This window comes from Balaenoptera ricei, chromosome 4 (assembly GCF_028023285.1).
Source record: "Balaenoptera ricei isolate mBalRic1 chromosome 4, mBalRic1.hap2, whole genome shotgun sequence".
Classification (NCBI taxonomy): domain Eukaryota; kingdom Metazoa; phylum Chordata; class Mammalia; order Artiodactyla; family Balaenopteridae; genus Balaenoptera; species Balaenoptera ricei.
Window position 1 is genome coordinate 141,243,308 of NC_082642.1, and position 24,918 is coordinate 141,268,225.

At 34.8% G+C, this 24,918-nt stretch overlaps 1 pseudogene; it reads right to left on the minus strand.

The window, feature by feature from the left end:
- Positions 1-2,731: 2,731 nt before the first annotated feature.
- Positions 2,732-3,991, minus strand: LOC132364916 (elongation factor 1-alpha 1-like; annotated as a pseudogene).
- Positions 3,992-24,918: the final 20,927 nt, after the last annotated feature.

Sequence of the window (24,918 nt, forward strand, 5' to 3'; positions counted from 1 at the left end):
GAACAAACAAACAAAGGGATGAAATTGCTTGTCAGATGTTATTTTACCTGTGGTCTAAATTCTTATATTTATATAATATTTTCCATCTTGTCACTCCTAAAAATAATCAAGCTTCCTGGAACTTTTCAATGTTTCAAAAAGTGAAGGAATGGTGGGACCTTTTATTCTATGTCTCTTGGATAAGAGCTGGCCTCCGAGATGGAATTCTTTGGCTGCTCTCTGTAATGGATCCTAAATGCAATTGATCTATACATAAAAACATTGGGTTTATTTTTCCCTCACACCGTTCGCAGATCATAGTACAAATTGCCAACACGTCATTTATGTCCTTGTCTCAGCTCACTGGTATGACCAGAACTGAACCTGAGAGAACGGTATAGATGTTTAGCTGCCCATGCTATTCATCAAAATGCCTGCCTGGAAAAAACAAACTCATTGCTGTGAGAAATAATGCTTCAGTTTTCAGACCTCCACTGAGACAAAATGTCCAGAGTTCACAAAATTCAGGCAATGTAAATTAACAATTTCTCCAGCACCTCCTGCTCAACAATAACAAGTACTCAGGGGAGTTCGTAAGTGTCCTTGGAAAATAAATGGGATGTTGGTGACTTCCACACAAAATCTCCTATGACTTAGGAAATCTCATGTAGTTAAAAATAGTGTTCAGCGACTGGACTCAGGGCTACATTTATTCTAAACTAATTTAAAATACTTATTTAAATTTTTGGTAAATACGATAACCTACACAGTAATTCAAAAAATCTAAACTCTCCTCTCTAATGTAACAAAAATCCTTTACAGAATCATTGAAAAACTTAAGTGAAATTGAAATCCTCTTTAAGATTTTATAAACAAACAAAGGAAGAAGGAGAAAAAAAGGAAAGAGGGATTTAAAGTAACATCTTAAATAATATGTTAATTCTCAGTGGCTTATTTTATTAACTACATGGTCAACTATTAAGTCACAATTCCATGGGGCTTTTTTCTGTGTATTCCAAGTATTAAATGATATTTGTATTGACCATGGCCAAAGATAAGCCGCTAAGATTATTCTTCCATTTCATTATTTCCCATGTGTCAGGTAAACTGAAACTAATCAGAGAGTTAAATAAAAGGTTTTCAGTTCTAAGACTTAGACTTTGAAATTCATTGTAAATATATATATATATTTTTTGTCATTGAGCAATAAGAAGTAGTTTGTGCATTGGCATTGGTCTAAATAATTTTTCTAATAGGTAAGACGCTTTCATGACCTATCTGAAAACGATATTTTGATGGCTTTCTCTAAACTGTCACCTTGGGAAAGAAAAAGATACTACATTGATAAAACTTCTCTGTTGAAGAATTCCTGGCATTGCTGAATTGATAGGAATGTTATTTTAAATGTGAAATAAAATGCATTTGCTTATTTGAAAATGTCTTCAGAAAGCAAATCTTTTCTTAAAAACATACATATGTAATCCATACTATTTTAAACACTTGTAAACTCTTTAAAATTTCCCAAAAAGGAATTAGAAAGGAATATTTAATAATAAAGGGAATTTTAAGTCTTGTATATATCATTTACCAAACTTCTGTAGGATAGTTATGTTACTTCCAAGATGGACAGTTTACTACCTTCTTAACTGTGTAAATAATAAAACAAACAAAAATATAAATATTTATTAATCAGGTCAATGATAGTTTAATATATTAAAAGCAAACTTTAAAATTTTTATGTTTTGTCAATATGTAGTTCACACTCTATATTTTAGGTGTGATATTTTAAATCCAAAATCCATTTTATGATATTTATTAATTTGTATCTTGTATATAAATAAAATAAATGTATATTAATGAAATAGTTTAGGAATTTCAAAAATATACTTATACCAAAACCACACAACTATTTGGAAAGGAAATCTCTTTTTTTTTTTGAAGTTATACCAACGAACTTAATATTGGTGTAACTGCAAAAATTTTGATATGCAACACATGGCCATTAACATTACAGTTTTTGGCCTTTTTATAAGGTAGCTTACATAAAAAGAAAGTTGCTCATTGCTTGTCTGTCCTAATCTATGAAGTGTTGTAACCAACAGACCCCATCCCATAGGTTTTCACTGTGTACTTAAAGCATACTTGATACCTCCCCTCATGAAAGGTGAACAAACCTGAAATTCCCACCTAGAAAAAAAAATGTTAACTCAGAATTATCAAATCCTGAAGTTTAGGCAGACGGACACCAGAAATGGATTATGGGCAACTCTTAAATCATTCACCTAACTACATAGTACTATAGCAAGTGACAGTGTTGGCCGAAAGAAGACACAGGTTTCTCACTAAATTTTGTTTCAAAGGGTCTCAAAATTCTGTGACAGATTTTTGATCATGTTTTTATTAAAAAGTATTGATTTTAAAGACTAATAACTTAAAACCACCACACACACACCCACACACATACACACACACAAACGATCAACAAAATGTTCCTCTTTCCTCCTGAAGGTTTTTCAATGTATTTTTATTATTTCATTAACCAGTCATTTACTATTCAACTTAAATCGCCAATTGATGCAGACGGTTCTGAGACAGGTCTTCTACCTGCCACCCTAATCTTCTAGATTAGGGTGGCAGGTATTATAGATAGTATTCATCCTGAGCTTTCTGGGCAGACACGGTGACCTTGCCAGCTCCAGCAGCCTCCTTTCCCACTATTTTGATGACACCCACAGCAACTGCCCATCTCATGTCATGAACAGCAAAACGATCCAGAGGAGGATTATCAGAGAAGCTCTCAACACACATGGGCTTGCCAGGAACTATTTCTATGGTGGCAGCATCACCGGGTCTCAAAAATTTGGGGCCATCTTCCAGTTTCTCTCCAAATAGCAATCAATCTTTTCCCTCAGCTCAGCAAACTTGCAAGTAGTGTGAGCTGTGTGACAATCCTGCACAGGTGCATAGCCAGCATTGATTTGGCCTGGGTGGTTCAGGATAATCACCTGAGCCTTGAAGCAAGCTGCTTCCATTGCTGGGTCACCTTTGCTGTCACCAGCCACATTGCCAGAATGAATATATTTCAGAGACACATTCTTGACATTGAAGCCCATATTGAAGAGCTTCCCTCAAAACCTCATGGTGCATTTTAACAAACTTGACACCAGTTGTAACATTGACTGGAGCGAAGGTGACCACCATGCCTGGTTTGAGAACACCAGTCTCCACCTGTCCCACAGGGATAATACCAACATGAACAATTTTGTAGATGTCCTGGAGGACAGCCAAAGGGCCGATCAGTTGGATGAGTTGGTGGCAGGATGCAATCCAGAGCTTCAAGCAGCATGGTTCCATGGGCATTGCCATCTTTATGGGTGAATTTCGATCCCTTAAACCATGACAGTTTAGCATTTGGCTCCAGCATGTTGTCATCGTTTCAACCCAAAATTGACACACATGCTACTATGTTAGCGTTGAGCCAATTTTTTTAATGTAGGTGCTGACTTTTTTTAAACAATATCCTTGTATAATTTCTGGCTGAAAGAATCTATTTTGTTAATATCAACATTTAGTTGTTTCACACCCAAGGTGTAGGACAGAAGGGCATGCTTCCAGGTCTGCTTGTTCCTGGAGAAACCTGTTTCAAATTCACTAACACCAGCAGCAACAATCAAAACAGTACAATCAGCCTGTGATGTGCCTGTGATCATGTTTTTGATTAAGTCTCTGTGTCCTGGGGCATCAGCGATGTTCAAACAATACTTTTAGGTCTCAAATTCCCACAGGGAGATATCAATGGTGATATAACACTCATGCTCAGCCTTCAGTTTATCCAAGATGCAGGTATCCTTGAAGGAGCCATTTCCCATCTCAGCAGCATCCTTCTCAAACTTATTGATGGTTCTTTTGTTGATCCACCACATCTGTAGATCCGATGGCCAGCAGTGGTCGACTTGCCCCAATGTACGTGTCCAACTATAATGATGTTGATATGAATTATTTCCTTTCCCATTTTTAGCTTAGATTTAGTGGTGATTTCACAACACCTGTCTGGTGATAAAATTTTTGTAAAAAAGCTGCAAAGGAAATCTTTACAATCTTTTTGGATTCCACCCACAGTCTTCAAATAATGATATATGTAACACATGATCTGACACATAAACATGGAATTAACTTTTACCTTGTCTGTGGCTGTTCAGTCTTATTACCTAAGAAGTCTGGAACCATGGTACTAAACTTGACCAAGAGTATACTAAATAGTAGGACAAATTATCTGCTATTATCCACTATTATACTAAATAGTAGGACAACTTATCTGACAAATTATCCCTACAGAGGTCACCCTGTACTAGCTTGTCTACATTGTTATTAAAAAAGTATAGATGTTATTTTTTTGTTTGTTTTTGGTTTTGTTTGTTTTTAGTTTATATAGCCTGGCTTTAGCTGCAAACTTAGTATCTCACACATATTTTGATGGTACATTTTAGTACTCTGCTTTGCCTTTATGCAGTCCTTTATCAGTCCTTTCCATATCCAGTCGTGTGTAACAGCTGTAGTTGGTGATGTGGGAAATATAAATGAACTTGTCCTTTGATACAAATTTGGCTCCTAGGCCATCCCTGGTTTGAGGTCACACAAGCCGATAAGAAGAGAATGTATGAATGAAACTGGTAGATCTAAAAATAGCTAAGTTAGCTTTTTAAAAGGTGAAATTGATCAAGAATTCTGTATTTTGGATTGCTTGGGCTGTTTTAGTGAAAATAAAAGGAAGTTTAAAAAAAAAATCAATGGCTACCAGAGATTCTCTTAAAAACGCAGTGACATGAATCCAAAGGGGAGTCAGGAAGACACACCACCCTTTGAAACTAAGTGGAGTTCTTCTTAGGCTGCAAAAATATTAAACATGCTAGTATATTTGGATTCATTGTGATGATAACAAAGTATCCCCTAAATTTAGATCTTTGGCTCATTGTTATTCATGCTCTGATAAAAGGAACTCTAACTGTCTGGGCTCTTGCTGACCCTCCTGTTGAGGAGGGGTAGGATAATTTGAGGGAGGCTGTTAGTTCAGGTATCCCAAATGTGATTAAATTATGAGAAATATTTAAAATTATTTTGGAAAGAGAAAACAAAATGAAAACACTGAATAACTTTAGTACAATTAAACCAGTGGGAGAGTTCGTATAGTTTACTTAAAATGAAATAAAGTTGGAGATAGATGAAGTAGTTATAAACATTTTAATAGATTATAGTAAATACTACGTGGTCTGGCCGGTCTATGAACTCCTTGGACTATAAAAATAACAGAAGAGAACAGATTCACTTAAATTTTCCTAGCTTAAATGAATTTTTAAAATGTAATAATGACACAAATATGAAAACGTTGGTCTCTTCAGAATAAGTGCTGATTAAAACGGTGTGAAAAAAGAGAGAATTATGATTCTGAGAGATGGGCTGGTCAAAGTCTCTTGAGGGGCTAGGAGTAGGAGGGGCTGGAGAATCTTTTTATTGATATGGGTTAAATGGCCTAAGGGAGATAACTATCAGATACTAGTACACAATGTCCTCTTACACCCAAGTTTGCTAATGAAGTTGCTAATTAAAGGTTAAAGGATGACCAACAAGGACCTACTGTATAGCACAGGGAACTCTGCTCCATATCATGTAACAACCTAAATGGGAAATGAATTTGAAAAAGGATAAATACATGTATATATATATATATATAACTGAATCATTTTGCTGTACACCTGCAACTATCATAGCATTGTTAATCAACTATACTCCAATACAAAATAAAAAGTTAAAAAAAAAGAAGATAGGGGAGATAGAGGTTGTTAAAAGGATTAAAGTAGAAAAACCACGAGAAAGCATTGTGTAACTATTATGACAATCTTGCCTAGTATATTCAATTATTGTTTCCTTTTAATGTGGTAATTTAGTTTGCAATTAAACATGTTTAGTAAACACTTAATTCTTAAAAAATAAAAGAAATAAAATAAAATAAAATAAAAGTTAAAGGATGATGTGTTTATATTAAGGGATATGTTGATGTAATTCTGGAAGGCTTACATATAAAAATATGATTCAAAGTAGAAATTTATAAATGGAAGTATTGTATACTAATGCATTCTCTACCAGAAAGTATTATAGGAATGGATGTGATGTCTGAATGGGGAATATTTTCCCCACACCTAAAACATTAAGAAAAAGAAAGCCCTGAGAATCTGCTCTTCACTTGTTTTATTGTGGTGTGCTCGATGGAAAGCTTTCAAATTATCTAAACACACTCAAGTGGCTAATTTAAAACAGTATAGGATGTTTGGGTATCATCAAGAAAATCTGGCTTTATTTAAGGATATTTCAGTTTCACCTGTATTAGTACCCCAAAAGTCTTGTTTAATATTCCAGTGTTATATGTGAGGAAAGCTGATGAATGCTGGAGTTAAACCATAGGCTATAAGGGATTAAATAAAGTGTTGCCTTAATAGTATTCTATATCCAATATGGTCTTAACAGTTCAAACTGTGCAATGTGCTAAAAGAAATCAATATTCTGTGAACAATTTGGTTATTTTTCCCAATTCCTTTTTCAAGAGGAAGCCGAAGTAATTTGTATACATGTTGAGTGGAACCCAAAATATACTTACTGTATATTCATACAGATATATAGAGATCTTGCTGATTATTGGCAAAACCTGCTCTGAAGAGACTTAGATTTGACTAAGTGAAAAAAAATACAAAAAATTCAACATATCAATGATATGGTGTGGACAACTCAATCTGAAGATCAAATGGACTGAACTAAATGCTGGTTAATCTTATGACCAGAGGGTCATAGATTAACACAGCTAAACTACAGAGACAGGAGATAAATGATAAGATTCTTAAAAATTACCTGGACCGGAGACACTAAAGATGTACCTTAAACAACCAAAAATAAGTTATTTTCTTTGCCAGCTCAAAAATGAAAATAAAGCATGAAGATTGATTGAGTTGCTGGTTTCTGGAAAAATCACCTATCACATCTGAGAATTTTACTAGTCCCTTTTTACAGAAGTACTAGGGAAATAGATGAATTTTAATGATGTTCTGTACAACAGAAGACATTCTTGGAGTTTAAAACAATTCAGTCTAATAGCTTACCGGTCTATTCCTTGGGGCGTTACAACTCCAATGGTCAAATGATATAAGAAGTGTCAGCCACTTGCACTTAGACTGTTTACAGCCTTTTGCAAAAGCTCATGTCTGCCACCCAACAATAACTGCTGGGATTTTGGAGTAGAAAGTTGCCAGAAGCTGTTGCCATACAAATTCCCTCTGAAAGACAATTTTTGGTCTGTTACTAGGCTTCTAATGAAACTGTTTCTATTATGGAAGGTCATAAAATTATTTTGAGACAAGAAATACCTCTCATGTCATGAGTTATGTCAAAACAATATTCCAATAGAGAGGAAAACAAGCCAGAGGAGTTGGGAATGATACATTAAAAAATATGCTACAGCAGTACCCATTTCATAAACAGATGGTTTTCATACCTTTGAGTTCTACAAAAGATCCATTTGAGGAGTTACCTAAACTTATAGCTGAATGGGCGTGTTTGTAAGATCAGTGAACAAGCCGCAACGTTTGCATATGGTACCTCACGGGATGCTCAATTAATGCAGCCGTATTGTATCTGGTCAGTAGCTGAAATTTGCAAAACACCCAAGCATTCTAAAGTATTGTGCATTTCAAAACTCCGGCATGTCCAACCCATAGAAGATGCACCAGAACACTGGAATAATTTTTATTCATTCCTGCATATAAATGTTTTTACACTAAAGAACTAGATACACTAAAGTGTATCTAACTTTCTAGATGTTACTTTTTTATTAAAGAATGGTTGATTTACAATATTATATTAGTTTCAGTTGTATAACATAGTGATTTAATATTTGTATAGATTATACTCCCTTTAAATTATTATAAAATATTGGCTATATTCCCTGTATTCTACAATGCATCCTTGTATCTTATTTATTTTATACACAGTTATTTATATCTCTTAATCTCCTATCTCTAGCTTGCCTCTCCTCCATCCCTGTCCCCAGTGGTAACCACTAATTAGTCTGTTCTCTGTGTCTGTGAGTCTGTTTCTGTTTTATTATATTAATTCTTTTGTTTTATTTATTAGATTCCACATATAAGTGATAACATACAGTATTTGTCTCTGTCCGACTTATTTCACTAAGCATAATACACTTCAGGTGCATCCATGTTGTTGCAATGGCAAAATTTCATTCTTTTTATAGCTGAGTAATATTCCATTGTATATATATACCATATCTTCTTTATCCATTTATCTGTTGATGGACACTTAGGTTGCTTCTATATCTTGACTATTGTAAATAACGTTTCTATGAACATTGTGGTGCACGTATCTTTTAGAATTAGTGTTCTCATTTTCTTCAGGTTATATACCCAGGAGTGGAATTGCTGGGTCATACTGTAGTTCTATTTTTAGTTGTTTGAAGAACCTCCATACTGTTTTCCACAGTGGCTGCACCAATTTATATTCCCACCAACAGTGTACCAGGGTTTCCTTTTGTCCACATCCTTGTCAGTATTTGTTATTTGTGTTGTTTTTTTGATGACAGCCATCCTGACAGGTGTGAGGTGACATCTCAGTGTGGTTTTGATTTGCATTTCCCTGATGATTAGTGATGTTGAGCATATTTTCATATGACTGTTGGCCACTGGTATGTCTTCTTTGGAAAAATGTCTGTTCAGGTCTCCTGCCCATTTTTTCATCAGGTTGTTTGTTTATTTGCTATTGAGTTGTACGAACTGTTTATATATTTTGGATATTAACCCCATATCGATTAAATAATTTGCAAATATTTTTTCCCACTTAGTAGTTGTCATCTTGGTTTTTTGATGTTTTTCTTTTTGTGCAAAAGCTTTTAAGTTTAATTAGGTACAATTTGTTTAATTTTGCTTTTGTTTCCTTTGCCTGAGGTGACAGATCCAAAAAATATTGTTACAACTTATGGCAAGGAGAGTATGGTCTATGTTTTATTTCAGGAAATTTATGATTTCCAGTCTTGTATTCAGGTCTTTAATCCTTTTAGACTTTACTTTTGTATTTGATGTAAGAAAATGTTCCAATTTCATTCTTTTACAAGTAGCTGTCCAGTTTTCCAATCACCATTTATTGAAGGGACTGTCTTTCCTCCATTATATATTCTTGCCTCCTTTGTCATAGATTAATTGACCATAAGTGCATGGGCTTATTTCTGGGCTCCCTATTCTGTTCCACTGATCTATGTGTCTTTTTTTTTTTTTGCTAGTATCATACTGTTTTGGTTACTGTAACTTTGTAGTATAGTCTGAAGTCAGGGAGTGTGATAACTCTAGCTTTGTTCTTTTTTCTCAAGATTGCTTTTGCTAGTCTAGGTGTTACTATTTTAAAACCATATTTGAAAGAATTAAAGTCATACTAGGTAAGAACTATTTATGACTTTATTTAATCAGGAATTGGGTTTCATGCTGAGTGAGTAATTAAAGATAGAAAGATGTATAACAGATGGCTCCTGCTTTATTTGTCCATTTAGTAGACAGAGCTTATAAGTCTACCCTCACTACTCATGTAACATAAAAGTGAAAAGTAATAGATACAGAAAATATCAAGGTAATATATAATGTTGGTATATTAGAATTATTGAAGAAACATAACCAATAGGAGATATATCTCTCTCTATCTCTATCTCTTTCCGAGAGAAAGACTGAAAGAAAAAGAGATGATAGACATTATGAGGAATTGGCTCACACAATTATAGAGGCTGACAAGTTCCAAGATCTGCAGTTGCCATACGAGAGAACTGGAAGTGTTGATGATATAGTTCCAATCTGAGTCCGAAGTCCTGAGAACCAGGATAGCCATGGTGTACTTCCAGCCCAAAGGCCATTCAGGAAAAGCCAATGTTTCAGTGTAAGTCTAACACCAGGAAAACAAGAGAGTTCCCAAACTGAAGTCAGTGAGGAGAAAGTCTTTTATTTAGGGTATGGTTAACCTTTTTGTTCTATTCAGGCAGTCAACTGATTGGATGAGGCCTTCCCACATTAGGGAGGTTGATCTGCTTTACTCAGTAAATTGATGTAAAAGTTACTCATCCTAAAACACCTTTACAGAAACACCCAGAATAATGTTTGACCATATATCTGAAGACTCCATGACCCAGTTAAGTTGACACATAAAATTAACCATCACAGCGGGTATGTAATTAAATGAGAGTTTTGTCTATTCTTGACCTTAGCCATATAAGAAATGATTGGACAAACCAAGAAGGATATTTAAAATGTGGTTCCAAAAAATATAATTAGGATAATTATTTTTCACTTCCTTAAAAAGAAGTTGCTTTTAATCACAGATACATTTTCCTGGTGTAAATACTTAAACCAAAGCACACCAACAAATTATGTAGAATCTCTCCAGTAGACAGGTTAAAAGATTTTGTTTTGCAAAATCTATTTTGAGAAACTTGTGTACAAATCCCAGAGCTTTTTATTTTTCCAAATTTACCAGGGGCTGTGTGCAAATATATATGGAAATAATTATTTCAGCAGTTTCTACTACTAATACATTGACTTAAAAAAAAAAACAAAAAACAATGTTTTCTATCTCTCTAACAGAATTATCATTGTGTTTTTAATATTATTGAAACAGAGCTTGGTGACTCATATAACATTTCTATTATTATAGGTATTACCAGAAAAGAAAGGCTTAGAATTTGTTAAATGCAGTTTCAAAGAATGAAGTATATCAGTTAAAGCAGTTCCTGTGAAAAAGCAAGGAAGAATAGCTCCAGTTTGATATTCAATTTCATTTTCAGTCATCAAGAATCTAGAACTATTTCTACAAAGAAAGATGTTTACAGTGATAAGAATTTAAGGCTTATCTAAGGCTGGGGGTTAAATGTGCAGAGATTTTATTATCTTAAATTACAAAGGGCAGAAATAAAAAGCTTTGCTCTAATATGAACAGAATTTTAAGTAAATCATCACTGAGTCGAAATGAAGTTTCTTATTTTTTTTATTTGAAAACTGGTTCTCAAACATCCACCAGGTTTCAATTTGATAGATTACAGGTTTAAAAAAAAAAAAAATCCAACTCTAGAAATTTCTTCCTTGTTTCAAATTTATGCATGAGTGCTTTATTTAAATGGAATTTTCTTTCTCTCTCCAAAGTGATTAATTTAATTTAAATGCCACTTACATGCTACTGGTAAATTTAGAAATTTCTTTTTTAACTAATCCAGATTCCTTTAACATTTCTTCATATACCTTAGTCAGAACTCTGACCGAAATTTCACTATTAATTATTCATGATTGTAGTTCAATACTAACTAATTTAGTACTTAACCCACTTTTTCTAACTATTAATTTAAGAATAAATCTATTTTTCTTAAATAGATTTTTCCTGGTAAGTTTGGTTTTCATTTAAATAGATTTTTCCTGGTAGTTTGTTTTACATTTGATCAAATATTCATCTCAACCCCTTTTCTCTCTTTTGTATGTGTTTCTTTTTTTTTGAAGTAAATAATGTCATTGTTATTTAAATAATTTTATGTGGATTAATATCAAACAAAAAAAAAACTTTGATGAGTTATAATGAAATGCTAGTTAAAAATAGGTTTATGTATTAATACAAAAGGACTAAAATTATTAAACACAATTTCATTGGATGTAAAAGTGTAGTTTTATTTTCTTTTTAGAAAGAATAAAAAATATTAGCACAATTTAAATTTATCAGTGTAATGCTTACCACTTGGAATTATTTTGGGATACTGGACTGAATATGCTTTCAGAATATGGAACCATAATCATAGTTTTAAAGCATTTTTAAGAGAGAGTTTCAAGGTGGCGGAGGAGTAAAACATGGAGATGAACTTCCTCCCCACAAATACATCAGAAATACATCTACATGTGGAACAACTCTTACAGAACACCTACTGAATGCTGGCAGAAGACCTCAGACTCCCCAAAAGGCAAGAAACTACCCACGTATCTGAGTAGGGCAAAAGAAAAAAGAAAACACAGAGACCAAAGAATAGGGGTGAGACCTGCACCTCTGGGAGGGAGCTATGAAGGAGGAAAGGTTTCCACACACTAGGAAGCCCCTTCACTGGTGGAGAAGGGGGGTTGGCGGGGGTAATCTTTGGAGCCACGGAGGAAAGCTCAGCAACGGGGTGCAGAGGGCAAAGTGGAGAGATTCCTGCACAGAGGATTGCTGCTGGCCAGCACTTACCAGCCTGAGAGGCTTGTCTTCTCAACCGCCAGGGCGGGTGGGGGCTGGGAACTGAGGTTCAGGCTTCGGAGGTCAGACCCCATGGAGAGAACTGGGGTTGGGTGCGTGAACACAGCCTGAGGGGGGCTAGTGCACCACAGCTAGCCAGGAAGGAGTCCAGGAAAATGTCTGGAACTGCCTAAGAGGCAAGAGACCATTGTTTTGGGATGCACAGGGAGAGGGGATTCAGAGCACCACATAAACGAGCTTCAGAGATGGGTGTGAGCCGCGGGTATCAGTGCAGACACTAGAGATGGGCATGAAATGCTAAGGCTGTTGCTGCACACACAAAGAATCCTGTGTGCTAACACAGGTCACTATCCATACCTCCCCTCCTGGGAGCCTGGGCAGCCCACCACAGCCAGGGTCCCGTGATCCAGGGACAACTTCCCCTGGAGAACACATGGCGTGCCTCAGGCTGTTGCAAAGTCACCTTGGCCTCAGCCACCACAGGCCAGCCCCGAATTCCATACCCCTCCCTCCCCCTGGGCTGAGTGAGCCAGAGCTGAATCAGCTGCTCCTTTAATCCCCTCCAGTCCGGGCAAAGGACAGATGCCACAGCGCAACCTCATGCAGAGGAGGAGCCTAATGCAAAGCTGAACCCCAGGAGCTGTGCGATCAAAGAAGAGAAAGGGAAATTTTTCCATGTGGCCTCAAGAGCAGCAGATTAAATCTCCACAATCAACTTGATGTACCCTGCAACTGTGGAACACCTGAATAGACAACAAGTCTTCCCCAAATTGAGGCGGTGGACTTTGGGAGCAACTGTAGGCTTGGGGTTTGCTGTACGTGACTGACTAGAGTCTGATTTTTATGTATATCATAGTATAGTTTCTAGCACTTGTTATCATTGATGGTTCATTGGTTTGGTTGCTCTCTTCCTTTTTTTTTTTAGGACTACTATTTTAACTTTACAAACTTTTAATAACATTATTTTATTATATAATATATATTTTTTTATTTCTTTTTTTTTCTCCCTTTTTTTCTGAGCAGTGTGGCTGACAGGGTCATGGTGTTCCAGCCGGCTGACAGGCCTTAGCCTCTGAGGTGGGAGAGCCAAGTTAAGGACATTGGACCACCAGAGAACTCCTGGCCCTATGTAATATCAATCAGCAAGAGCTCTCCCAGAGATTTCCGTCTCAATGCTAGGACCCAGCTTGATTCAATGACTAGCAAGTCTCATGCCAAACAACTAGCAAGATAGGAACACAAACCCACCCATTAGCAGAGAGGCTGCCTAAAATCATAAGTTCACAGACACCCCAAAACACACCACTGGATGTGGTCCTGTCCACCAAAAAGAACAGATCCAGCCTCAGCCAACAGAAGACAGGCACCAGTACCTCCACCAGGAATCCTACACAACCAACTGAACCAACCTTATCCACTCGGGGCACACACCAAAAACAATGAGAATTATGAACCAGCAGCCTGCAAAAAGGAGACCTTAAACACAGTAAGTTAAACAAAATGAGAAGACAGAGAAATACACATCAGATGAAGGAGCAAAGTAAAATCCCACCAGACCAAACAAATGAAGAGGAAATAGGTAGTGTAATTGAAAAATAATTCAGAGTAATGATAGTAAAGATGATCCAAAATCTTGGAAATAGAATGGAGAAAATACAAGAAACGTTTAACAAGGATGTAGAAGAACTAAAGAGCAAACAATGATGAACAAAACAATAAATGAAATTAAAAATTCTCTAGAAGGAATCAATAGCAGAATAACTGAGGCAGAACAACGGATAAGTGATCTGGAAGATAAAATAGTGGAAATAACTACTGCAGAGCAGAATAAAAGAAAAAAGAATAAAAAGAATTGAGGACAGTCTCAGAGACCTCTGGGACAACATTAAACACACCAACATTCGAAATATAGGGGTCCCAGAAGAAGAAGAGAAAAAGAAAGGGACTGAGAAAATATTTGAAGAGTTTATACTTGAAAACTTCCTTAATATGGGAAAGGAAATAGTCAATCAAGTCCAGGAAGCACAGAGTCCCATACAGGATATATCCAAGGAGAAACTGACCAAGACACATATTAATCCAACTAACAAAAAATTAAATACAAAGAAAACATATTGAAAGCAGGAAGGGAAAATCAACAAATAACATACAAGGGAATCCCCATAAGGTTAAAAGCTGATTTTTCAGCAGAAACTCTGCAAGCCAGAAGGGAGTGGCAAGACACATTTAAAATGATGAAAAGGAAAAACCTACAACCAATATTACTCTCCCAACAAGAATCTCATTCAGATTTGATGGAGAAAGTAAAAACTTTACAGACAAGCAAAAGCTGAGAGAATTCAGCATCACCAAACCAGCTTTACAACAAATGCTAAAGGAACTTCTTTAGGCAGGAAACACAAGAGAAGGAAAAGACCTACAAAAAGAAACCCAAAACAATTAAGAAAATGGTAATAAGAACATACATATCGATAATTACCTTAAATGTAAATGGATTAAATGCTCCAACCAAAAGACATAGACTGGCTGAATGGATACAAAAAGAAGACCCTTATATAAGCTGGCTACAAGAGACCCACTTCAGACCTAGGGACACATACATTCTGGATGTGAGGTGATGGTAAAAGATATTCCACGAAAATGGAAATTAAAAGAAAGCTGGAGTAGCAATTCTCATATCAGACAAAATACATTTTAAAATAAAAACTATTACAAGAGACAAAGAAAGACAGTACATAATGAACAAGGGGTCAATACAAGAAGAAGATTAAACAATTATAAATATTTATGCACCCAACATAGCACCTAAATACATAAGGCAAATGCTAACAGCCATAAAAGGGGAAATCGACAGTAATATAATAATAGTGGGGGGCTATGAAACCCCACTTTCACTAATGGACAATCATCTAAAATGAAAATAAAAAAGTAAACACAAGCTTTAAATGATACATTAAACAAGATGGACTTAATTGATATTTATAGGATATTCCATCCCAAAACAACAGAATACACTTTCTTCTCAAGTGTTCATGGAAAATTTTCCAGGATAGATCATATCATGGGTCACAAATCAAGGCTTGGTGAGTTTAAGAAAATTGAAATTGTATCAAGTATCTTTTCCGACCACAACACTATGAGACTGCATATCAATTACAGGAAAAAAACTGTAAAAAATACAAATACATGGAGGCTAAACAATACACTATTAAATAAGCAAGAGATCACTGAAGAAATCAAAGTGGAAATCAAAAAATACCTAGAAACAAATGACAATGAAAACATGAGAACCCAAAACCTATGAGATGCAGCAAAAGCAGTTCTAACAGAGAAGTTTATAGCAATACAATCCTACCTTAAGAAACCAGAAAAATCTCAAATAAACAACCTAACCTTACACCTACAGCAATTAGAGAAAGAAGAAGAAAAAGACCCAAAGTTAGCAGAAATTATAAAAATCAGATCAGAATTAAATGAAAAAGAAATGAAGAAAGCAATAGCAAAGATCAATAAAACTAAAAGCTGGTTCTTTGAGAAGATAAACAAAATTGATAAACTATTTGCCAGACACATAAAGAGAAAAAGGGAAAAGACGCAAATCAACAGAATTAGAAATGAAAAAGGAGAAGTAACAACTGACACTGCACAAATGCAAAGGATCATAAGATATTACTACAAGCAACTATGTGCCAATAAAATGGACAACCTGGAAGAAATGGACAAATTCTTAGTAAAGCACAACCTTCTGAGACTGAACCAGGAAGAAATAGAAAATATAAACTGACCAATCATAAGCACTAGAATTGAAACTGTGATTAAAAATCTTCCAACAAACAAAAGCCCAGGACCAGATGGCTTCACAGGCGAATTCTATCAAACATTTAGAGAAGAGCTAACACCTACCCTTCTCAAACTCTTCCAAAGTATAGCAGAGGGAGGAATACTCCCAAACCCATTCTAGAAGCCGCCATCACCCTGATACCAAAACAACACAAAGATGTCACAAAAAAAGAAAACTATGTTTACTGATGAACATACATGCAAAAATCCTCCACAAAATACTAGCAAACAGAATCCAACAGCACATTTAAAGGATCATACACCATGATCAAGTGGGGTTTATTCCAGGAATGCAAGCATTCTTCAATATATGCAAATCAAAAAATGTGATACACCATACTATGAAATTGAAAGATAAAAACCTTCAATAGATGCAGAAAAAGCTTTTTACAAAATTCAACACCCATTTATGATAAAAACCCTCCAGAATGTAGGCGTAGAGGGAACTTACCTCAACATAATAAAGACCATATATGACAAACCCACAGCCAATCTCATTCTCAATGGTGAAAAAGTGAAGCCATTTCCACTGAGATCAGGAACAAGACAAGGTTGCCCACTCTCACCACTATTATTCAACATAGTTTTAGAAGTTTTAGGAACAGTAATCAGAGAAGAAAAAGAAATTAAAGGAATACAAATTGGAAAAGAAGTAAAACTGTCACTATTTGCAGATGACATGATAATATACGTAGAGAATCCTAAAGATGCTACCAGAAAGCTACTAGAGCTAATCAATGAATTTGGTGAAGTAGCATGATACAAAATTAATGCACAGAAATCTCTTGCATTCCTACACACTAATGATGACAAATCTGAAGAGAAATTAAGGAAACACTCTCATTTACCATTGCAACAAAAAGAGTAAAATATCTAGGAATCAACCTACCCAAGGAGACAAAAGACCTGTATGCAGAAAACTATAAGACACTGATGAAAGAAATTAATGATGATACAAACAGATGGAGAGATATACCATGTTCTTGGATTGGAAGAATCAACCTTGTGAAAATGACTATCCAATCCAAAGCAATCTACAGATTCAATACAATGCCTGTTAAACTACCACTTGCATTTTTCAAAGAAATAGAACAAAAATTTCACAATTTATATGGAAACACAAAAGACCTTGAATAGCCAAAGCAACCTTGAGAAAGAAAAACGGAGCTGGAGGAATTAGGCTCCCTGGCTTCAGACTATACTACAAAGTTACATTAATCAAGACAATATGGTACTGGCACAAAAACAGAAACATAGATCAATGGAACAGGATAGAAAGCCCAGAGATACACCCACACACATATGGTCACCTTATTTTTGATAAAGGAGGCAAGAATTTACAATGGAGAAAAGACGGCCTCTTCAATAAGTGGTGCTGGGAAAACTGGACAGCTACATGTAAAAGAATGAAATTAGAACACTCCCTAACACCATACACAAAAATAAACTCAAAATGGATTAAAGACTTAAATGTAAGGCCAGACACTATAAAACTCTTAGAGGAAAACATAGGCAGAACACTCTATGACATAAATCACATCAAGATCCTTTTTGACCCACCTCCTAGACAAATTGAAATAAAACAAAAATTAACAAATGGGACCTAATGAAACTTAAATCTTTGGACAACTAGGGAAACCATAAACAAGATGAAAAGTCAACCCTCAGAATGGGAGAAAATATTTGCAAATGAAGCAACTGACAAAGGATTAATCTCCAAATTATACAAACAGAACATGCAACTCAATATCATAAAAACAAACAACCCAATCCAAAAACGGGCTGAAGACCTAAATAGACATTTCTCCAGAGAAGATATACAGATTGCCAACAAACATGTGAAAGGATGCTCAACATCACTAATCATGAGAGAAATGCAAATCAAAACTACAATGAGGTATCATCTCTCACTGGTCTGAATGGCCATCATCTAAAATCTGTAAATGGGACTTCCCTGGTGGTGCAGTGGTTAAGAACCTGCCTGCCAATGCAGAGGACACGGATTCGAGCCCTGGTCCAGGAAGATTCCACACGCCATGTAACAACTAAGCCCATGCACCACAACTATGGAGCCTGTGCTCTAGAGCTCACGAGCCACAACTACTGAGCCCGCATGCCACAACTACTGAAGCTCACATGCCTAGAGCCCGTGCTCCGCAACAAGTGAAGCCACCACAATGAGAAGCCCGTACACCACACCGAACAGTGGCCTCCACTCGCTGCAACTAGAGAAAGCCCATGGGCAGCAACAGATACCCAATGCAGCCAAAAATTAACTAATTAAATAACTAAATAAATAAATAAGAAATAAAAATTTTAAAAAATTTAAAAAATAAAAAAACAATAAACAAAAATCTGCAAACAAAAAATGCTCGAGAGGTTGTGGAGAAAAGGGAACGCTCTTGCACTGTTGATGGGAATGTAAACTGATACAGCCACTATGGAGAACAGTATTGTGGTTCCTCAAAAAACTAAAATAGAACTACCATATGACCCAGCAATCCCACTACTGGGCATATACCCTGGGAAAACCATAATTCAAAAAGAGTCATGTACCACAATATTCATTGCAGCACTATTTACTATAGCCAGGACATGGAAGCAACCTAATTGTCCATTGATAGGTGAATTGATAAAGAAGATGTGGCCCATATATACAATGGAATATTACTCAGCCATAGAAAGAAATGGAATTGAGTTATTTGTAGTGAGGTGGAGGTACCTAGGGACTGTCATACAGAGTGAAGTAAGTCAGAAAGGGAAAAAAAAATACCGTATGCTAACACATATATATGGAATCTAAAAAAAAAAAAAAATCATTCTGAAGAACCTAGGGGCAGAACAGGAATAAAATCACAGACATAGAGAATGGATTTGAGGACAAGGGGAGGGGGAAGAGTAAGCTGGGACAAAGTGAGAGATTGGCATGGACATATATACACTACCAAATGTAAAATAGATACTAGTGGGAAGCAGCCGCATAGCACAGGGAGATCAGCTCGGTACTTTGTGTCCACATAGAAGGGTGCAATATGGAAGGTGGAGAGAGACGTAAGAGGGAGGGGATATGGGGATATATGTATACATATAGATGATTTACTTTGTTATACAGCAGAAACTAACACAACATTGTAAAACAATTATACTCCAATAAAGATGTTAAAAAAAAAAGAATTTTTATTTAAAATTTAGTCTGCTCCTCTGATTTAGTTATTGTTTTGCAAATTAGTGTAATTATATCTTAATGGTTGAGAAATAACACTTTTTTATCTGCTTTTAATATGAGGATTTGTGGAAATTCTAGTTGAAAATTGCACATAATGACAATGATAAAAAACTGAACCTTTCTAATATTCTTATTCCTTGTATTTGAAGCCTGGGCCATTAGGTGTTCTGATGGGTACTTTAATCAGTGACACCTTTATTTTAGTAATAAAATTTTTGGTAATTTTCATCTAAGCAGGCCATGGAAAGCTAACGATTGTTGACTATATAATATTTAACATTACAAATACGTTGATTTCTTTTATTGTGAAACTATGTTTCTTGTTTTTATTTGTTTGCTCTACAACTGGCTTAAAATTTTATCAACAAAAAAGTATAGAGATTAGGGAAATGAAATGATTGCCCATAATCTTACAAAATCCGCAAGAGTAAACTGTTTACCTTTGAACCCAATCCATAATTTTTAACATTTACTGTGAAAGTGAAGAAAAGCCTCCAACCATTCATAATTTGAAGCCAAACTCACTAATATCATCAACCATAAGAAATATAGATTAGGCCCTCCCATTTAATGTTCAAAAAACTTTTCTTTTTCGGTTTAAGCAGAGACCTGTCCATTTATTTTCAACATTTCAAAGATATTATGCTTCCTAATTTCAATGTATATAACACAGGAGGTAACAGGCATTCTGTACTGGGTTTAACAAAATAAGCAGAGATTGTATAGCACATTTAATTAAAATTAAAATATCATTTGTAACAAGGTAGTCATTTTATATTACCTATTTATTATACTTCATTATTATATGAGATAAATTAAACAGTTACAAGACAACAAATCATGATATGAGACATCAAATTGTCTTATTTATATTTTTCTCCATTGAGTTGTCTGCACCTACATTCATTTCTGTTCAGAGGTGAGAGCCCAAAATATAATTTTTCCTGAGGGATGAAATAAGTATTTAGAAATCCATTATAATGGTAGAACCTGCATGTATGGAATGAGTTAAGATGTAATGTTTTTAATATAAAAAGAAAATTATAGTAACGAAGGCTTATAATAGAAATTAGAATAATATTTATAGAGAGAACATATTTTACTTGTGATTTAACAATTTGTTTTATTACCTTGCTTGTATCCTTACCCTATTAAATTTAAGGTGTTGACACACAAAAAAGATAGCTACTTTGTTATAATTGATTCTAAGTGCAGCAACAATTTTTATATTTTACACCTAGTATGGTAATCATAAGGACTGAACTGGGGAGAAATTTAAACAGATTGTTTTGCTCTAGTTAATATGAAGAACAAACATTAAAATGAAAAAAAAATTGTTTTTCAAATCTTTCACTTTCAACTGCATGGTGGATTACAGGTGTTGTAAATGCTAGGCTACTCCTCCAAGTGAGAGGTGGAATAACATTTTTCTCCTCTTGAATCTGGGAAGGTTTTTAGTGAATGGTTTGTTCAAAGGAAAGTAGTGGAACAGACCTTTCAGGAAGTGCAAGGCTGGACCAAAAGTGACCTTGCTGCTTGGGACTGGGTCTCTGGAAATTTGTGGATTCCAATTACCCTGAGACTGCCAACTGCCAGCCTTCAACCATGGTGCACACTTCATCACCCAGAACAGCCCATGTGCCACGTGAACACGTGAATTAAAGAGCGACCTCTGCTGGTGCCATGTGGAAGAGAAGAATCCTCAATTCAAGCCCTGCCTGAATTCCTGATTCAGAGGCTAGAGATATGTAATAAATTTTTGTTGTTTAATGCTTGCCTCTGAGTTTTGAGGTTTGTTAAATGAAACCATTACTTTTTTTGGAGGGTGGGAAGTGATCCAGGTCAGCAATATAAGAATCCATTAGGAACACTTTAAAATATCACATATTCCTCTCAGGCACAGATGCTTCCAATGATTTCATTTTAATAAAGTGGTTTAGTTACATCTTTGTCACAAATCTAACAGCTACTGCTTGATTTGGATGAAATCTGGTAATCTGGTAGGTTAGAATGTACCTCAAAGAAGAGGGTGAGGAAAAACTGTGGTTTTAAATTCCATGTAATTTCTATTATACGATCACAGAATTTTCACATAAACTGAATCTACCCAATTTTTGGATTACAAAAAATGTAAATATTTTTGTGTGTGCCACACATATTTGTGTGTGAATGCATATTTGTGTCACAACCAAAATTGGTTGTTTGAACATGTATGTAAGTTAATTTTAAATAACTTCTAACTTACATGTACTTTCAATGCGATACTGCAGTTTTCTTTAAGGTGATGTTCTGGATCCTTCAAGTCAGGCCTACATTTGTGTCAGTTTCTAGAGTTATTTTAGCAACTCAGACCTCTGTGTCTTTGCAAATGCCTATTCGTAAGTTATATACTGTATGAACAGTTTTTATTATTGCTGTTATCCTATGAAATATGTGCTTTCAAAAGTTTTCTAAACTATTTAGTTTATGAAACTGGAGGAACATTAATTTATTCTGGTACTGGTTGTACTTATTGATGATATGTAGCATTTTTGTGTATAAGGAAGAATATACATAGAATATCTTAATTTTATCTACTGCATTCTTATTCACACTTCCATTTAAAATTAACTTGCTAACATTTCAGGTTACTATATTTTGCCACTACAAAACTGCACCCTAAAATAATGTAAATAACAGAAGCAGAAATGTCAATGGAACTAAAATTGACAAAATGATGTTTTTTCATAAGACTGAAAATGACTTCTGCTATATGAAAATGGATTTGTTTGGTGCAAACTTCAATTGAAATAAATAAATGCTTTTGCTGAGATTAGAACTTGAGTAAGATTTTAGAAACATAATTAATAATGGAGTCCGTACATGACCTTAATTACAGTGTTTACAAACTAAACTCAATAATATTCAAATTACCATCTACATACTAATATTTATACATTGTAATTACATCCTGTGAGGCCACTGCGTAGATCCAACTAGGTAGCTATTTCCAAATTGTATTTTATCATTGCATCCTTTGAATATTAAGGATAGAAGGTATTAGAATAATTTTATTTTACAACATGTTTCATTTATAGTATGTTGTTATTTTCAAATTGATGCTTTTCTTCCTTAATTTCAGAATTAAAGAATAACCATTTTAAGCATAAACTAAGCTTTTGGAAAACCAAATCACATAATATTTGTGATAATTTGTGTCCATAAAGAGAATAAACTAAGTATGAATTTTAGCTGATCAAACATTTCCAATTCAAATGAAAAATAAATGTCCTTTTTTGAAACAAAATTTGTATATCCCATAAAAGGAAATTTATATGTAGAAAACATTAAATTGTCATTTCCATTAGAAGAACTAAAAAGAGGAGTAGCTGTTTGGTAAGATTATTTTTTTCTCTTCCCTGAAATCACAGTGAAATACACATTCATAAAATCTAAGATGAAAAAGTGAAGAAAATGTCGTGTTGCCCTAACCCAGAAAACTTGTTATATTTGTGATAATGTACAAAATATGTCAAAATGTCTCACTTTTTATACTTAGATGAAGTTGCTCATTTATGAATTGTTTGCAATTGACTGTATTTTGAAAATTAGTTTTCTGTAATATCAATCATCAGAACAACAGTTAGGCTTCAGCTGAGACTTGAAAATTTAAACATATAGGACCCGGGAAAGAATGTGCAAGTGAAAGTGTTATGCAACTAATTGACAAATTTCTAAGAAACAGAATCATCTATCAAGTTAATTTTTGTGTTGGAGTTTATCCTGTCATTCTAATCAAATGATAACTGAAACTGCAATCATTGAAATGAAAAACATGACATGTTAAAAAAAATAATACAGACAAGAAAAAGACATGCACTAGATGATATAGTGGAATAAATTATCCTAAAATCAGAACAGATAAATAAAAATATGGAAAGTTAGGTGAAATCATGGCATTCTATGTTTGACTCTAAGATACTTCCAGAAGAAGAGGATTGAGAATGAAGTAGTTTCACAAAAGGTAATGCCTGAAAATTTTTTCTGAACTGATAATAAAAGACATGGATCTTTAGAGTCCAGAAGCATGATTTCCAGGCAAGAAAAAAACTGAAAATTATGTCCCCCAAATCTCAAAATAATTAGACAACAAGATCTTAAACACAACAGAAAGAAGACTGATTACCTACAAGGAAGAAGTTATTTCAAATTTGTTGCTATATGGATGCTTGAGAGATTCTAATGAAAGGTATGAACTTCTACTCTGGAAAATGCATATGTATGCAAGATTTATGTAAAACTTTAGATTTGTATACTCCCTGATGTCTCTGCTCTGTCTTAGAGAGTGTAATCTTTACCTGTGAATCAAGCTACTGCAAAGGGCTGAGCACCTATGCCACATATTTTCCTTTATAGTATATAGTTCCTTTTTGGTTTTTTAATCAACTGAACTGCTTTTGTTAAAAGTGGCATCTATTACATCACACATATGCTAACACAACTCACACTATTTTTCATACTTTTTTCGGGTGATTCACTGACACTCTAAAGTTCCACTAACTCATAGAATGTCTGATCTAGATTCTTATGCAGACATTCAAAAACATACTCTTTGGAAGCCAGACTATAAAAGTACTGTTTTTTTGGTTTTGTTTTGTTTTTTTAATTTGGTTGCACTGGATCTTAGTTGCAGCAGACTGGTCCTTAGTTGCAGCTCGCTGGCTCCTTAGCTGCAGCACGTGGGATCCTTAGTTGTGGCATGGGAACTCTTATTTGCGGCGTGCATGTGGGATCTAGTTCTCTGACCAGGGATCGAACCCCAGCCCCCTACTTTGGGAGTGCGGAGTCTTAACCACTGCACCACCAGGGAAGTCCCAAAATTACTGGTTTTGAGGGAATGGATTATCTATTTGTTCTCTTCTGTTACTACTAATACCTTTTGATATTCTAAAATATCAATTTCTTAAGTTTCATTTTTTTTAAAAAACATAAGGAAGAGTGTTCTTTAACTTTTTGGTTCATATATAACTCAGTATGGAAAAAGGATCTATCAAACCACTTCTCTCTAGCTGTTGAATACATTTTGAAATCAGCACACACATACAAAGGGACTTTAAAGTTCACTCCGGTCTCTCCACCCAAACTGACTAGAGGGTGAGAATTGCAAAATTGTTGATGGCACTAGCTCTGGGAACAGACTTCCTGCCTGATTAGAATCTTAGTGTCTCCATTATCTTGCTATTTAACCTAGGAGACATTGCTTCAGTTCCTAGATATACTTTGCCCTCTGTGAATACTTAGCCTCACTTTTCCCATCTGTAAATAAATAATATTGACAGTAAATACTTCTTAGGTTGTTGTCAGTATCAAAGATTTAGATTTTTTATTTCATTTAATACTATTACTAAAATAAGTCCTACCCCAAACCTGCTATCACCCCTTATTATTAGTTTAAATCCTTAACAACTCTGTCTCAGTTAGAGGAATAGCTCAGTTATTTCAAAGTAGTATTAGTGTTGATTATGGAAAAGAATGAATGAATTGAGAGTAAATTTACTTATATATTAATATAGCTTAAATTTATACTTTGGATAAGT